This window comes from Anabrus simplex, chromosome 6 (genome assembly GCF_040414725.1).
Source record: "Anabrus simplex isolate iqAnaSimp1 chromosome 6, ASM4041472v1, whole genome shotgun sequence".
Taxonomy (NCBI): Eukaryota; Metazoa; Arthropoda; class Insecta; order Orthoptera; family Tettigoniidae; genus Anabrus; species Anabrus simplex.
In genome coordinates, this window is record NC_090270.1 from 228,293,101 (window position 1) to 228,310,074 (window position 16,974).

The 16,974-nt window shown below is 39.5% G+C and overlaps 1 protein-coding gene across 2 annotated transcripts in view; it reads left to right on the forward strand.

The window, feature by feature from the left end:
• The first annotated feature begins 11,159 nt into the window (after positions 1-11,159).
• Positions 11,160-16,974, forward strand: part of LOC136876368 (sodium-independent sulfate anion transporter) — a 128,247-nt gene continuing 122,432 nt past the window's right edge. The window contains exon 1 of one of the 2 annotated variants that reach the window (XM_068228408.1): positions 11,160-11,261. The gene's annotated coding sequence lies outside the window, so the exon portion shown is untranslated. The remainder of the gene's footprint in view (positions 11,262-16,974) is intronic. The other variant, XM_068228407.1, reaches the window with a different exon arrangement.

Sequence of the window (16,974 nt, forward strand, 5' to 3'; positions counted from 1 at the left end):
GCTGGCTGAGTGGTTAGGGTCGCGTAACTGTGAGCTTGCATTCGGGGGATAGTGGGTTCGAACACCACTCTCGGAAGACCTGAAGATGGTTTTCCGCCGTTTCCCATTTTCACACCAGGCAAATGCTGTGGCTGTGCCTTAATTAAAGCCACGGTCCCTTCCTTCCTACTCGTAGCCTTTTCCTATCCCATCGTCGCCGTAAGACCTATCTGCGTCGGTGCAACGTAAAGCAAAAATTGTAAAGTTAAACAATGGAAATGAAATTACCTTTGCGAGAGTAGAGAAAGTAGGAATGAGGTAGTGTAATCACCGCAGAGTGGCGCAAGCTAAGGGGACATTTGGAACTGTTTCTTGATAGGGAACTTGCTGGTCTCGTGCAACTCCCTAAGACCGATACTGGCGAGCATGCTACCTGATGCTATGCAGGCTTAGGCTCGTCCCTGCTGAAGCATACTGCACCGCGCTGTCCGCTAGGGAGTTGTCGTAGGAAAGCAAACCCCCTGAGTTTGATTCGAAGTCGGCGGTGCTTATTAGTCCGTTACGAAGCATTAGTACTGCGAACGACGAAAGATGCTTGATTTTAACATGTTTTCGAATATATGTTAGATATACGAAACTAAAACATTAGAAGAAAAGACGACAAATGAAGTGCAAAATTATTGGGAGTTGTGCAACCCTGCAACAACACCACGCACCGCTCCTGCTATAACCCTAAAACAGGAATGAGTCCAATGATGAAGTACTGGCCTTCTGAACTCAAGTTAATGGATTCCATCCATGGTTAGTCCTGGCGAACTGGAAAAATAATTGACATTTCGGTATTATTGAGGGAAAGGGATTCACACGGTTGAAGAAACTTTTGGCCAATTCATATAAAATACCGTGTATTTCTTACATTAAAAGCCAGTTAAATTTGTAATACGAACTTCTCTCAAAACAATTTCAATGATCTCAGCGGCCAATAATTTGTGCCTAACTTGTGATTTCTGGACAGAAACCGCGGCCGAGGGAACTTTCCTTGGTGTTACCATGTATTTTTAGAGGGTACTCAGTTTCTTCCACTGTTGAGAATATCAACGGTGATATTTTGTATGTATTGAAGGACTGGAGTATTTTTCGGGACAAACTTATGAGTGTTGTAACAGATAACGGTTCTAATATGGTAGCAGCTATGAAGAAGTCTTTCGAAAATCGTCGGCTTCCATGTCTTGCTCAAACCCTAACTTTGGTTACAAAAGTGGCAACATCCATGACGTGCACTATTGAGCCGATATTAAAAGTAACAGACATTGTAAAATTCATAAAGCACAGTGTAAAATTATCTACGCGGTTTAGGAGTATCCAAATCGCCAACAACATTGCAGAAGATGACCTGAAAAAATTAATACTGGACGTCAAAATGAGATGGAACTCGACGTTCTACATGATTGAATGAATTTTGGAATTTGGTACAACCGTCGCTGAAGTCTTAATTGATGATGCATCGAGTCCAGAAATGTCGTCTTATCGGAGACAGAAATTTTGAAACAGCTCCTCATTCTCCTTAAACCGTTTGAGTTTGTAACGAGAGAAATTTCAGGCGAGCAGTATGTGACGCTTTCGAATGTTCATCATCACAGATGAATGACTTTTCCACTAAACTAACAGCTAACCAATCCGTGAAAGACTGTTCCCTAACGAAACTTAAAAACCGATTCGGTCAATTTGAGTAGTTGTATGTTGCTGCAATCTCCACTATCTTTGATGCTAGATTTAAAAATATACCTTTCCGAGATCCTGCTGCCAAATTCGAGCTGCAATCAACGAAGACGACATTTCTTCTGCAAGCTTACATTCAAGAGAATCAGAAGAATAATATACTGACTATGACTTCTGGAATTCTCATTAACAATTATCTCACGGTACAAATAGGCAGAAAACATCGCAGCTGTTGAATTATGAAATGTCAGTTTATTTATTTATTTATTTATTTATTTATTTATTTATTTATTTATTTATTTATTTATTTATTTATTTATTTATTTATTTATTTATTTATTTATTTATTTATTTATGTTGCTAGTTGTATTTACGTCGCATCGACACAGATAGGTCTTATGGCGACGATGGAACAGGAAAGAGCTAGGAATGGGAAGGAAGCGTCAGCGGCCTTAATTAAAGTACAGCCCCAGAATTTGCCTGGTGTGAAAATGGGAAACCAGGAAAACCATCTTCAGGGCTGCCGACAGTGGAGTTCGAACCCACTATCTACCGAATACTGGATACTGGCCGCACTTAAGTGACTGCAGCTATCGAGCTTGGTAGTTTATCCGTCTAATCCTGTATTTTCCTTGAACAACAATCCTCTAATCCGGTGGAAATATATGAAAACTGTCTTCCCAGGACTCTGCAAGAAGGCTCGTAAGCAGCTTTTCCCACATCTTGTATGATCACGGGTTTGAACTGTGTCCTACATGTGGGTTTGGCCCTGTTTTACGACCGAATGCCCTTCCTGATGCCAACCCATTGTGGCGGTTGGTGTTCGGTAGTGACGTGTGTTGTTTGAATATGAAGACGAGAGTATTGGGAAAAACACAAACAGCCAATCCCCGAGCCAGAAGATTAAACCATGTAAACGCCTGCTCTCGAAGGCTGTTTCTGCGATCACTTCATCGCGAAATCGTCTCTCCCAAGAATACTTGGTCAAGCTTACTTTTCTAACAGTGTACCAGACAGTGAATGATTCCAAGTGTTTTAGTTAGCTAATATTTTGTATATCGAAGGACTAGGCCCTACTATTAAAGTGTTTTCAAGATGAAAACCTAACGTCATTATGCTTGAATTGTATTTAATTATATTTCATCAGGATTTCTATACTATAACTTTATCGTTATATCTTCTTCTGCCGTTTTTCCCACACCGTGTAGAGTCATGGGTGTGAACTGTGTCGTACATGTTGATTTGGCCATGTTTTACGGCTGAATGCCCTTCCTGATGCCAACCCTATGTAGAGGGATGTAAATAACTAATTGCAGATTTCTGTGGTGGTTGGTAGTGAGGTATGTTGTCTGAATACGAAAAAGAGAGTGTTGGATCAGATACAAACAATCAGTCCGCGAGCCAGAAGAATTAATTACACACGATTAAAATCCACGTTCCGTCCTAGAATCGAACCAGGGACCCTTTGAACCGAAAGCCTCAATGCTGACTATTCAGCCATGAGAGTCAGAAATGTTTACGGGGGTTGCGTGGCTCACAGAGGTGTAAGAACGCGAGGGGTGAATGGGTGGACAACGAATTAACTAGAGCATAACTTAACAAATTTAGAAATTTTACTTAATTTTTCTCTACTTCAAAAGTAATAAATAGAAAATCTGAATGAATAATAACAATATTAATGAGCTCCTCAGCTCTAGAAATCACAAGGACTTAATGTCCGAAAATCAGGTACAAAATTTACAACAGTTAACGGTTTGATTCATTTATATGGAACCGAGCTCGATAGCTGCAGTCGCTTAAGTGCGGCCAATATCCAGTATTCGAGAGATGGTGAGTTCGAACCCTACTGTCGGCAGCCCTGAAGATGGTTTTCCATGGTTTCCCATTTTCACACCAGGCAAATGATGGGGCTGTACCTTAATTAAGGCCACGGACGCTTCCTTCCCACTCCTAGCCCTTTCCTATCCCATCGTCGACATAAGGCCTATCTGTGTCGGTGCGACGTAAAGCAAATAGCATTTACATGGAAAAGAGCGTTATTGTCCTTTACCGGTACAATATTTTACAAAGAGCATGTCTTGCTCTGGGAAGGTACACTTATAGGAGTCTGCGCTCCAACTATGTAACAGTCCAGCCTCGCAGAGGCATCAATTCCTAAATGCACACTTAGAAACTATCGGCTGTCCTTAATTAAAGTCTTTACACATCGTTGCCCAGATGTGGGTTTATCTATTGCTCAACAGTTTGTAAAGCACTGTCCCTGAAGGGAACAAACTCCAGAAAAACTTAACACACATCATTAATGTAAAAGGAAAAGGTTGAACCTGACTGGCCATAAACAAAAGCCTAGGAGGCGAAATTCTTGCCCTCCTTATAGAAATAGATAAAACCCTAAGTGCGCTTATGGCCCAATGATACAGAGACTGACCCTATTCTACACCGGGGCGACTAAATGAGAAATATCAAATACCAAATAATTGTTAAGAATGTTAGAGATTTAGAAACTGTAGTCACCCCATGACAAGTTGAGTGGGAATCAACAGGGGGCAATCACTCTTTGTTCCCTTACAGTACAAATTTCCCAGTAGGGAATAGAACAGATTCCTCAGACATGTCGAAAATCATACATTTAAACCACCAATATTAGAAATTGACATGAAATAAAAGAGTTGAAACCTTCCTCTCAAGCTATCCGCAGGAGCTTTCACATGTTTCTGGAAATTCTGTCATTACCTTGAGTTGCTGGGCCTTCTGAATGCCACCTGCGGCCCCTGCCTCCTTAGTACACGCCGCACTCAAATAACTGGGGCAATGAAGACAATAGGGCCCTAAAGCGACCACCTTTTATAGCATTTTTGAGAAGAAGCTTCCAGAACTCTTTACTGATAGGCTGAGTTCCTGTACACCCCCCCGCCCCGCCGCCGCCGCCGCCGCCGCCGCAATTTTAACTGGCTAGAGAAAATATTTACAAAATTCTGATAGGTTAATTGCTATTGAAGAAGGAACCAGCAGAAATATTGACAGTTTTGATACATGAACAAATCAATCTTCAAAACCTAACGTTCACCAACTGTAAATATAAAGTTCCCATTTAAAATTAATTATCGTTGATCCCGCCAGAGAGGGCGCTTAAACCGATGATAGAGACATCTAACAGTTGAAAACCAAAGTATCTTGTAATACATTAGTTCAAGTTCGATTACGTAGATGGCCTTATAGAAGGCGCGCAGTTTAACAGGCCGAGAAGGTGTAACCCCCGATACAACAACAAGAATAATAATAATTGTTACCGAGTTTTTGTGGTAGGTAGAGGTGAAAGAAGGTGCGGGGGTGAACAGGTCTCAGGCTACGAAATTAAAGTTAATTTAAAATTTAACAAGGTTATATTTTCTTTCCAAAATTCAGAAATAACACGAATGGCAGGTACAGAGTAGCAAGGCAACAAAAGTACAATTACAGTATTTACAGGATTTGGGCTTCGAGCCCCGAACTCGCAATTCTTGGGCAACTAGCCCAACTTTACCCCAAAACAAGATTTAACAGAGGGGCAGAAAACCCCATTCATGCCCAGGAGCACTTGCTCTAAATTACACAGAAAAGCCTCCTCGAGGCGCACATACTCAATTTTCAAGAAAGAGCCACTCGCTCTCAACTTTAAGCCTATCAAAGGCCACACCAAACTCCACCTTCAAGTTGTCCTCTAAGGATATAGACACGGGGGTAAAATACCCAACCTACTGAGGTCTATTAAGTGAGAAAAAGGTTAATTACATGACCTCCAAAATAACAATTTGAGAGGAGGCGATCTGCACTCCTAATACCTTTTGTTTAAAACCTAATCTGGCTCTAGGCCGCTAATGCAAGGGCTAATCCCATACAAAAGAGGTGACTTTAGAAGGAAACAATTTACATTACGTTAAGGAAGAATCGGTTATGAAAAATAAGTTCACCTCAAAACAATATGAGTGGGAGCTCGAGAGGGTTAAGCACTCTCTATCCCAATATGTAGTTTTAAAAGAGAATAGATGCTAAGAGTTTTTACATTTTAGGGAAAGTTACATGGTGGAAACGCTTCGGACCCGCCCCGAGAGTTAAACTGCTGAGCTAGCAAGAAAAGAAGTTATTAAACGGCCATTACCTTGTTGTTGAACTGCTGCCCGAAGAAAGAGGCGCTTCCCGCCCCCTGCTACGTACTTTACACTTTGAAAGTTGGTACTGAAGTGACGCAGAGACCCGAAAATCAGCAGTTTAAATACCCTCGCGGAAAGTTCGAGGCGTTTCAGGAAATGAGAACACCCTCCCGCAAGAACTTTATTGGCTAGGGTTAAGCAACATATCCCCTTTGGAGAAGATACACCTGATTGGTTATAAATTAATTACGGAAATTCGGGATTGGCTAAATTCAAAACAAGGGGAAAGAAAGGGTTATACAGCCAACATAAACAATAACAGAAAGAAATTTAACAAGAAACAAACTTTTGAAATAAAAATTTCTCCAAACAACAGTTCTTTCAGTTCGCACTAGGGTGCACCATTGTAGTTCTTCAGTAGTGTCCTCTAGAAGAGAAAGTTCACACTTCTTACTACCGGAAAAACAAAAATACGTCGAAAACGACCCAGTTCAGAAACTATAAAATTTCCGAGTAGTGACATCTTCTGAGAAACTTGAAAATTAATACAGTAGATAAAGTTCAGACTTCCTCCAGCAGAGGAGTTTCAACTGGCGCAAAGTTTGAATTAGCGGCGTGGAGGTGTACCGCCCGGTACAATAATAATAATAATAATAATAATAATAATAATAATAATAATAATAATAATAATAATAATAATAATAATACTTTCACGCCCCGTAATTGTAGACGTTGTATTAAGCTTTTGGGCCCCTGCCATGTCAGATAACAAGGTGAAATTCTTTACGTTTCTGTTATCGAGCAAGACCCCTCTACTTATTAGACATTATTGGAGATCTCATTATCTCAATTAATTAACCTCGGGATAAAACATAACATCAATATGTTTAATTTTTATTTTATTATGCTATTATCATGATTTCCACACTAAATTTGTATCGGTATATCATCTTCATTATTTAGTATTTCTTGGAACTGCTGTGATCGCAAATTTAAAGTAGCTACTTTATAATTGTAAACCCTTGTATTTTTTAGAAATTGTTAGAGACGAAGAAAATGAATATAATTTTTGAGGCAACTTGAATATTAAGTACACCTGTCCTGCTTCGGTGTTTAATAGGACTAACCGCTCAGCTCACTTTTAAGAGTCCGAGGCGTACGTTTTCCTGACTTGATTCACATTTTCTGTCGCTACACACCCAACTTTAAAGATAGCGTATAATAAGTAGCCTGTGTGTTAACTAAAGGTATCAGCTTTAACCTTGCCAAATTTTGTTTCCATTAGTCAAGTAGTTTCTGCTTGAATGAACACTAACAGGCAAAAATACAAACTTCCAGATTTATTTTTGCTGCTTCATTTTCTTTCAGTCAAGGTTCTCGCGGGAACCCTTTAATATTCTGTAACGATACATAGCCTAAGTTACCAGGAATTATATTATCTTTCAAATGGTGGAAGAAATTTCAAAATCGGCCCAGTAGCTTCTGAGATTATCTATTACTTACCAACAAACTCAGTTTATCTTAATAAATTACTATAGATTTCATTCCCCATATGAAGATCGGCCAGAACCCAATTGGCCACAAACGTCCATTGAAGAAGAGGAAAAGAAGAAGAGTGCAAACTCACAACCAGTACGGTACCTAAAATGTGTGTGTATGTTTAGTCCTCAGCCCGAAGGTTGATTGGATCCTCAACAAGTCCAACATTAGCTGTCATAGATGGCCCAGGAATCACTGAAGAGGCATACTATGGAAATAAGGAGTGATATCGTTTCCCGTTGCTTTCCTCACTGAGCCAGAAGTTACTATTACATATCAATCTGCCAAGCCCACTGAAATACATTCACCAACCGACTCTATGAGCAACATTTTCACATCATTCATAGCAGCGACTGGCTGCATAAGGAATGGCATTACTAGCATCGCTCATACCTCAGTTACTTTCATATTTTCGAAGCCAAGGAGTAAACAAACACATCAATGAAAGTAACGAAATTGTTCTAGCCCGTATCAGAAGACGTAGTGCAATGTAAACACTGCGTCTCGCCAGCGAAGACATAGACACGAAATACAAGCTTAAAAATTACTTACATAAAATGTGAAGTTAACATTCGTTAATGTTCGTGAGGTGCATCAGGTATCCCATGTTTAGTCCTCAGCCCGAAGGTTGATTGGGTCCTCAACAGGTCCACAATTAGCTGTCATAAGAGCTAATCTGACTTCATTTTCAAAAAACAAAATGAAAGGGGCTGTTTCTGGGTCACGAGAACAAGCTTTCACGTGATATGATAGATAATGTCGAAATATGGTATGTCTAGGCAGTCATCATCATCATCATCATCATCATCATCATCATTTCTTCGCTCCAGCAAGCCGGGTGCGGTTGTGTATGAGCCTCCTCCAGTTTGTTCTATCCATCCACAGATGCTGCTCATATATGCGACACCAGTTCACATCTCTAATTTCAAGGTCCTTCATTATCTGTTTTTCCCAAACATCACGAGGTCTTCCTCTTGGTCTCTTCCCAGGAACATTGTGCTCAGAGCATGTTCGAGGAGTCCTGTGAGGGTTCATTCTTTTCATGTGACCATACCATTGCAATCTCTTCACTTCTAGAGTCTCCAGCAAGCTTCTTTCCAATCCAAGCTGTTGTCGGATATTCACATTCCTTATTTTATCCATTTTTGTTTTTTGTAGACAAGAACGGAGTAACTTCATTTCTGTTGCCTGAAGACGACTCTTTGTTGGTCCAGTAAGTGTTGCTGCTTTCAGGCCATACGCCAATATAGGTACTAGAAATATTTTGTACAAGCTGATCTTGGAAACTAACAGAAATGTTTCATCCCAAAGTATTTGACGTACAGCGTGATAGAATTTGGAAGCTTTCTGTATTATGTTACTAATCTCTTGATGTATGGTATTGTCTGATGACAGAACACTACCTAAATACAGGAAGTTGTCTACAATATCCATCTCCAATTCTTAGATGAACAGTTGGAGAGTTTCTACTCATCACCAAGCCAATTGTCTTCGTTTTGCTGTTTTGGTTTTTACTTTTTTCTTTTTTTTTTTTTTTTTTTTTGCTAGTTGCTTTACGTCGCACCGACACAGATAGGTCTTATGGCAACGATGGGACAGGAAAGGCCTAGGAATGGGAAGGAAGCGGCCGTGCCTTAATTAAGGTACAGTCCCAGCATTTGCCTGGTGTGAAAATGGGAAACCACGGAAAACCATCTTCAGGGCTGCCGACAGTGGGGTTCGAACTCAGCATCTCCCGGATGCTAGCTCACAGTTGCGCGCTCCTAACCGCACGGCCAACTCGCCCGGTTTTTGCTGATTTTGAAACCTAAGGTTGTAAAAGCTTCATGCCAGAGATCTAGTCTAGTTTGTACTTCCGCTTCTGTCTCACTCCATACCATTACATCATCAGCAAAAACCAGGGCATTAGTTGTTGGATCCTTTCTCTTAACCGCTTTTAAACTTCATCCTTAGGGGCCGATGACCTGCGATGTTAGGCCCCTTAAAACAACAAGCATCATCATCATCAAACTCCTTCCATTATGATTATGAAGAGAAGTGGTGAAAAACTACTTCCTTGCTGGACTCCACTCTTCGTTTCAAACCAACCTGGCCTTCCATCCTGGACCTGGACAAAACTGTTTCATCCTATAATCGTTGTACTCGTGCTATGTCATCGGGCACTTTCTCACATTCTCATATAGACAGTGTGGGTTTTAAATGTTCTTGTTACCGAGCGAGTTGGCCACGCGGTAAGGTCATGGAGCTGTGAGTTTGTATTCTGCAGATGAGGGATTCGAATCCCACCGTCGGCAGTCCTGAAGTTGGTTTTCCGTTGTTTCCTATTTTCACACCAGGCAAACTTTGAACCATAAGGAGAATTCAGGAGATCCATTTTGAAACTAGCTAAGTGCAAAATTTTGAGATGTTAAGATATTGGTACCATTGGGTTGTACGTTATTCATTGCGCCATTCTGAACTACATTATCGTTTCAAAAATCGCTATAAGCAGTCAGAATGGACGATTGAAAACTGTGTGTCATTCCAAAACTTGCTATATTTAGTGGTCCTGTTACGTTAAAACTAGCTATTTACTCCGAAAGGCGTTAACTACTGAGTTAATTTGAATGTAGGTCACATGACGTATTGTTTCCACCTTTTCAAAACTCGTTACATCCAACCACAAATAAGGTGATCCGATGTGAGGTAATGTGGGCGCGGGTACAGGATGACATCTGAATAAATTAGTTATTGAAGTTGCTGAGGTGTTCATTAAACACGTGTTTTCACAACTATTTTGTTAATTGGACTGTATAAGATTGTATGAAATTAATTTGGATAATTCTGTACATCCTGCTCCTCCAGGAAAGGACTGCAGAAGAGGGATGCAAAAAAACAAATAGAGCACAACAGCTCAAGTCGTAGACATGTACAGAGAACTTCTTGATGGTGTGAACGTTACAGCTGAACAATGTAATGACGTAATGAGTCACCAGTATTATTAGAAGAGGAAAATACGAGTGGAGCTCCAGATGCCATGTGTAATATGATAGATTGTAATCACGAGCTTGCAGATTGGACTATCTAAAAATGACAATGTTCTGTGAAAACTTTTATACTGCCCTCTTTACTTCTTGAATATTAAGCTTTTTTCAATAAGCACTAACTCAAGGGTGCAGTATTATGATTTGAATAATGAAAGTTATAACCTATTACACTGTTCTACTTTCATTCGTATAACCGTTTAATACATACCTCTGTTATCCCTAAACATTGCACGTCTTATTCTTAAATGTCCACTTCCCATCTTACCGGCATTTTAACACAATTCCCAAACAGGCGTTATTCCTAAACTTGCCATCTCACAAGTAGTGTTCTCCCCAAAACGGCTATATCCATACTGTTTTCCCAAAACTGGCTATGAGCGTAATTAATCACTAAATACCTTTAAAATCATCAATCCTCATGTCTGATATCTTTTTTCAAATAATTTTAAATTAGCAGAATATTTTTGGTATAAAAATCTCTTTTTAATCCGAAATAGTTTCAAAACCAGACTTTTTTCGGTTTCCTGAAAACTTTACAAAATGTGACATACGAATAGTAACTTTTGAAATGGATCGCCTCAATTCTTGCTACAATATTAACCTTCGCAATCACTAGCTTGAAAATATCCCGCTGTTTCAGTAGAAGCTTATCTTGTTACGTCATAATGCCGAACCTTATTACAATATGCACTCATGTAACCTTGACTTTTAGCCTGGTTGATATCAGAGAACCAGCTGTGTTTCCTCCCAAATGTTACGTTCGAGTTCATTATCAGACATCGACTAGGAAGAACACGAGACGCTCCTCCGACATTTCACCCTCGGGTTCGGAGAAATTCCACTCTACCTACTTCACTTTAACTCTGAGGTATGTTTCAAGGCAACACTCCGGAGATAAAAAGATATTTTTACCTAATGCATAAAACACGAAACTTTGTGGGAATGTCACCTACATAAAAGTAGAGATAACACGAACATTTCTTTCATATACAATTAATAGTTTTCCAAATAATGTTTTTAAAATTAATTCAATTTTTCATGAAATTTAATTAACATGTTAATGTAAATTCGTAATTAGGTAGATAATACCTATTTTAAAAGCATTAGGTATCGACTTTTCTGTACATAATTTATATATTATACTAAAGTTTGGGAGCCTCCGTGGCTCAGACGGCAGCGCGTCGGCCCCTCACCGCTGGATACCGTGGTTCAAATCCCGGTCACTCCATGTGAGATTTGTGCTGGACAAAGCGGAGGCGGGACAGGTTTTTCTCCGGGTACTCCGGTTTTCCCTGTCATCTTTCATTCCAGCAACACTCTCCATTCTCATTTCATAGCATCTATCAGTCATTACTAAATCACTTTGGGAGTGGCGACCCCATCGTATTAATAGCCTATATCTGTTTCATTTATTCCATTCCTGACCCGGTCAATGGCTGGAAAACAGGTTGTAGGTTTTCATTTTCACTAAAGTTTGTGTAATTTTTACGTTCTAAAATTTTGGACTTAAAAATCCCTACTACTTGAAAAAATCTGCAATCAAAAATTCCATATGCAGGTTTCTTAATATAGCTGTGCTACATATACCACACAAATTTTGTTACATTTGGCCGAATATTATGGGAGAAAATGGAATTTAAATTTAAAATTATAATTGGTAAACAATGCATTATTACAGTGATAAATTGTTTGAATTCAGTGAAATAGCTTCGTGACAAGAAAAAGGAAACTCAATCCTTTCAATTTCAGTCATTCAAAAAATTCTCCAAAATAAGCAAAATATAAATTTTTATCTCCAGAGTGTCACCTTAATATTTACGATCAAATCCGTAAGCAAACTTCCTTCTCTTACTCAACAGTTATGGTAGCAGTAGTAATGGTTGATTAAACGATATTATCAGTACCTCCTAAGAGACAGCCATCACACAACAAACTGTGCCGAGCTACACCACCGGCCAACAAGAGCATAACGCTTGCATGTTTGCAAAGAATATGAATTTAATGAACATAAAATTAAATTATAAATTATCATGCTTTTACTGTACCTCGGTGTGATCGCACAAGTGGCTTTGGCCGTGTTTTAAGGCCAGAAGCCCTTCCTGACACCAACCCTATGTGGAGGGATGTATTCACTGTTGCATGTTTTTGTGGTGGTTAGTAGTGAGATGTGTTGCGTGAATATGAAGAGTTGTATACTGGTAAAAAAGAAATAAAAAAGAAAATACAGTCCTTGAATTGCAGTAGTTAACCAGAAGTGGTTAAAATCCCCAACCCATCCGGGAATCGAATAGGGGACTCTTTGAACAAAGGGAATCGACCCTGAGCATTCAGACAAGAAAGCAGACATAAATTATACTAAATAATAACGAACAACGTTGTAAAATACATTTTAGAAGCGTATTTTTTTTTATTTTTTTTACTAAGTGTTACGCTTTCCTTTAGCTGGCAGTGTACATTTAATTTTCTACGAGGCAGTATCCGAAGGTTTGGAGACTTACAAGGGACACTTTTATAACCTCGAATGCTTTGAACCACATTCTGAGTTCATTTTGTCTACAAAAAATAATGATAACTACCTAGTTATCTTTCGATTTCCCCTTGCCAGTATTGAGAAGTACATTCCAGTGGTCCTCAAATGCATAAAGTGGATTTACCCCGCTGATGTTTTATCATAAGATACAGTAGAAACTGGTGGGAATGTTTTTCGCTTAAATGAGGTTCGTGTTTCGTGTCAAGGAAAAGTTTTGCTTCGAGCCTCATTTTGTATAAATTTCTAATCACAAGGTAATTCATCTTTATTTCAAGGACGAGTTTGGTATCCTCCTCTTTACGAAGACTTATGAAGACCCTCAAAGAATTGTCTTGCACGGAGTCAATTTCACAGGCAACGGTTAGCGTTACGCATGTGGAGACATGTGAGAGAAAAATGCTTTCATTGTTCAAATGCTATCGGAATTCAAGAACTAATCCTCTTTGATGCAACTTTGAATATTTTCTTCTGGAATTTCACATGTATCGTATAACTTTTTAAATATAAAAAATCGTTATGAATGTTCCATCCTTAAACAAGATTTGTGTTTTATGCCAGGAAAAATGTTTGCTTTGAGCCTTACTCTGTAAAAATTCTCAATAACTGATCAATTCGTCTTTATGTCAAGAACGTGCTTGGTATTCTTCAATTAACCTACTAAGAATTTCTTGTGTCACAGGGATAGGCATTCATCTGGCTTCTTGTCTGAATGATCAGCGTTGAGGCCTCCAGTTCAAAGGGTCCTGGATTCGATTCCGGTCGAGTCACGGATTTTAGTCGAGTCTGGTTAATTCTTCTGACTCGGGGACTGAGTGTTTGCGTTAGTCCAAGTACACATTCCTTCATACATACAACACTACCAACCACCACAGGGAAACACAATAATGATTTGATTACATTCCTCAACATAGAAATGTGCCATTGCTGGTGATACCTAGTGTTTACAGTGTTCTTCGTCTTGACCTGTCTCAGTCTTATCCTTGGCTTTGACGATGTGAAAGTAACGGAGGTATAAGCGATGGTAATAATACCATTCTCTACGCAATCCGTCCCTGTTATGAATGATGTGAAAATGTGACACAGAGCGTCGTTTGGTGAATGCATTTTAATGGGCTTGGCAGACTGATATGTAATAGCAACTTCTGGTTCGGCGAGGAACGCAACGGGAAACCACCCACTCTTCATTTACATAGTATGACTCTTCAGTGACGCCCAGGCCATCTATGACAGCTTATGGTGTAACTGTTGAGGAACAAACCGTCCTTCGGGCTGATTATCCACCAAACATACATGGGGTTGGCGTTAGGAAGGGCATTCGGCCATATAACAGGGCTATATCAACATGTGCGACATAGTTCGCACTTGTAACCTTGCCAAAGTGTGTAAAATATGTCAGAAAAGTGGTTGTGGTTACGATGATTTTTATTGTTTTTGGAGGAAGTATAACTAGGCAACCAACCTCTACTAACATTAATTAGAGGGAAAGAATGGAAGAGGTCCGACACTTCAAAAACGAAGGTATCGGCAAAAGAAAGGGAAGGGCCACGAAGGTTGCGGAAATGAAAACCTCCCTACACCTCACAAACCTGATACCATCCGGGTCAGAAAAGACCAAGAGTCAACCAAGGGAGGTCGGTTAGAATAGATGAAAGTGAGGAGTCTGACACAAGTGGAAGCAATACCAGACTCACTTAGAGGAACTGTGGTCGCCAACCCACGCTCCCAAATTGAGAGCAACTGGTCTCCCTTGTGGTCGCCTCTTAGCGAGCTAATGAACGAGGGGAGTGTGTATGCGAGGATCTTCAAAAGGCAGAAGTATTCAGTCAGCAGTATGTAAAGATTGTTGGTTACAAGGATAATATCCAGCTAGAGGAGGTGACTAATGCTAAAGAAGTATTAAAATTTACGTATGACAAAAATGGCATTTACAGTAGGATACAAAATTTGAAAACTAGAAAAGCAGCTGGAATTGACAAGGTTTCGGGGGATATATTAAGGACAATGGGTTGGGATATATTACCATATCTGAAATACTTATTTGATTATTGTTTGATTGAAGGAGGTATACCAAATGAATGGAGAGTTGCTATAGTAGCCCCTGTGTATAAAGGAAAGGGTGATAGACATAAAACTGAAAATCACAGGCCAGTCAGTTTGACATGCATTGCATGTAAACTTTGGGAAAGCATTTTTTCTGATTATATTAGACATGTTTGCGAAATTAATGACTAGTTCTATAGGAGGCAGTTTGGGTTTAGGAAAGGTTATACCACTGAAGCCCAACTTGTAGGATTCCAGCAAGATATAGCAGATATCCTGGATTCAGGAGGTCAAATGGACTGTATCTCAATTGACCTATCTAAGGCATTTGATAGGGTAGATCATGGGAGACTACTGGCAAAAATGAATGCAATTGGACTTGACAAAAGTGTAACTGAACGGGTGGCTATGTTTCTAGAAAATAGAACTCAGAGAATTAGACTAGAGAGTAGAGTACAGTAGAGTAGAGTAGAGAATTAAAGTAGTAATAATTAAGAGGAGAATTCCTCAAGGCAGTATTATTGGACCTTTCTGTTTTCTTATCTCTGTTGCTCTCAACTTGGGAGAGTGGGTTTTATGATATGTGTAAAGATGTGCAATCAGAGATAAGGCTTTTTGCAGATGATGTTATTCTGTACAGATAATAAATAAGTTACAAGATTGTGAGCAACTGAAAAATGACCTCGATAATGTTGTGAGATGAACAGTAGGCAATGGTATGATGATAAACGGGCTTAAAAATGTCAGGTTGTGAGTTTCACAAATAGGGAAAGTCCTCCCGGTTTTAATTTCTGCGTTGATGGGGTAAAAGATCCTTTCGGGGATCATTGTAAGTACCTAGGGGTTAATATAAGGAGTGATCTTCATTGGGATAATCACATAAAAATGATTGTAAATAAAGGGCACAGATCTCTGCGCATGGTTTTGAGGGTATTTAGGGTTGTAGTAAGGATGTAAAGGAGAGGGCATATAAGTCTCTGGTAAGACTCCAACTAGAGTATGGTTCCACTGTATGGGACACTCACCAGGATTACTTGATTCAAGAACTGGAAAAAATGCCAAGAAAACCAGCTCGATTTGTTCTGGGTGATTTCCGGCAAAAGAGTAGCGTTACAAAAATGTTGCAAAGTTTGGGCTGGGAAGACTTGGGAGAAAGGAGACGAGCTGCTCGACTAAGAGATATGTTCCGAGCTGTCAGTGGAGAGATGGCGTGGAATGACATCAGTAGACGAATAAGTGTGAGTGGTGATTTTAGAAGTAGCAAAGATCACAATATGAAGAAAAAGTTGGAATTCAAGAGGACAATTTGGGGCAAATATTCGTTTATAGGAAGGGGAGTTAGAGATTGGAATAACTCACCAAGGGTGTTCAATAAATTTCCAATTTCTTTGCAAACAACAGATAGGGAATCTGCAACCTGGGCGACTGCCCTAAATGCAGATCAGTAGTGTCTGTAGTGATTGATAGCTGTATTCAGATATAAAAGTGGCGTGCAGTGACAGAGAACGTGTCTGTATGTACTTGCCGCTATTGAGGGGTGTAGCCAGGGGTTAGAACTCCCCGCCAATGAAATGTTTACAAAAGAAAATAAACGGAAGCTTACAATAAAAATTGAAAGTCGACTCATGGCTTTGCTCTTTTGAACATTCACAGAGACATAATTGTAAAACCAACAGATCTCTTGAATTTATTTTGTAAGAAGCCTCAAAAGTTGGATTTTAGATTGTAATCTGAACATAGTCTACCATTCGCCGTAAAACTATGCAACTTGAGCATATTTTTCTTGTTCTGTATTTTAATGTAAGATTTTGTAGTGTACCTGAATATCAACATAATTTATTTGTGCAGTGACCTTATAATGACAATGAAGCACGCGTGCACCACACACTTACAAGCACCTCCGTTATGTTCCATCATAATTTTGTAAATATAACCTCCCACCCCCAGTCGGTCGATCCTGGCTACGCTACTGCCACTATTCTTCCTCTTCTGAAAAATTAAGTGAATAAAA